The following is a 1,376-nucleotide window of genomic DNA, read 5'->3' on the forward strand; positions in this document are numbered from 1 at the left end:
ATATATAACGTCGACTATAGGGTCATAATTAAGTAGTGCATGCGATGTATCGTCTTCGCTTAACCGGCAGTTACACGTGTTAATTATCTAAATGCGATGTATCTGTATGGAATGCAGTCACGACGTTTCGAAAAGCCACAATATGTATAATCCATTTGTGTTTGTTCGCTGCTTATATAAGAAGACAAATACACACCCGATGAAGTATGTATTCGTCTCTCAAAACCAAAATATCACCCGCAAATTAAACATAAGTACAACAAAGTTATGGTGCATTTCGACAGGCTATCCGATCTCCAGACGTGGCGTTCTGATTGGAAGGTTTCTGTTAAGATCATCCGCAAGTGGAGAAAGAGAGAAACGAACATCGTCACCATTGAAATGGTTGTTTCGGATGTTTTCGTAAGTGACTCGTCTCATCATCATATTATATGCACTTAATATTAAATGATTCATACATCATGGTTGAATTTTTTTCCCGCACCGTAGGGAGATAAGATGCAGGCAACAATCAGCGAGGACCTGGTGCCCCAGTTCTATGCGGGGATTGAGGAGGGTTTGTGGAAACCTTCTCAAATTTCGTCGTCACTGACGACATATCCGCTGTGAATGTCGTGGCTTCCAACTACCAGATCAAATTCACTGCTGACACGGTTGTGGACAACATTCGTTGCTTGTCAACCAATCACTACATCGACTACGTCCCCTTCCACCAAATTTACGAACGATGGTCTCCTTGGACCCAGAACTGCTGCTTAGGTAACGTTGCATTCTGTTGTTCCGTTTTTTAATATCATATCCAGTACCATAATTCTAATGAAATGACACCATAGACACGATGGGGGCAAGTTACTCACGTCGAACGAAGAATATTGGTGGACGATCCAACTGCTCCACGGTTTGCCGAGAGAACCCGGTTGATACGGTTTTCATTGACGAATCTTGAGTGAGTCGTTTTCACGATTATTACCTTTCACACACTTTAAAGATATAACGGGCTATTAACATAAGGTGTCTCTGTGGGTAGGGGTCATAACTTGCAATATGTGGGTTATGATGAAATGGTCGATGATTTGCCCGCAATTTTTGGCTATGCGGAGGCAAACCAGTTGTAGTCTTGCGATTTTTGAGGGCCAAGTTTAAGGATGGAGGTACGGATTAGGCAAACGTATTTAAAACAATTCAATCACCTTTTAAATATAAGAGTGCTACATAAAACTAATTTTGGTTACCCTTTTTCCTTATTTTTCCACACCGCAGGAGGGATGGAAGTGGTTAGTCAACCGGGTGTCTCTAAAGTGATATTTGAACCACCCTTCCCTGAGGTTAGAGATTTCAAACTCCGGTTGGAATACTTCGACCAGCGCGAGCGGACT

The sequence above is a fragment of the Camelina sativa genome, chromosome 9, assembly GCF_000633955.1.
Source record: "Camelina sativa cultivar DH55 chromosome 9, Cs, whole genome shotgun sequence".
Lineage (NCBI taxonomy): Eukaryota > Viridiplantae > Streptophyta > Magnoliopsida > Brassicales > Brassicaceae > Camelina > Camelina sativa.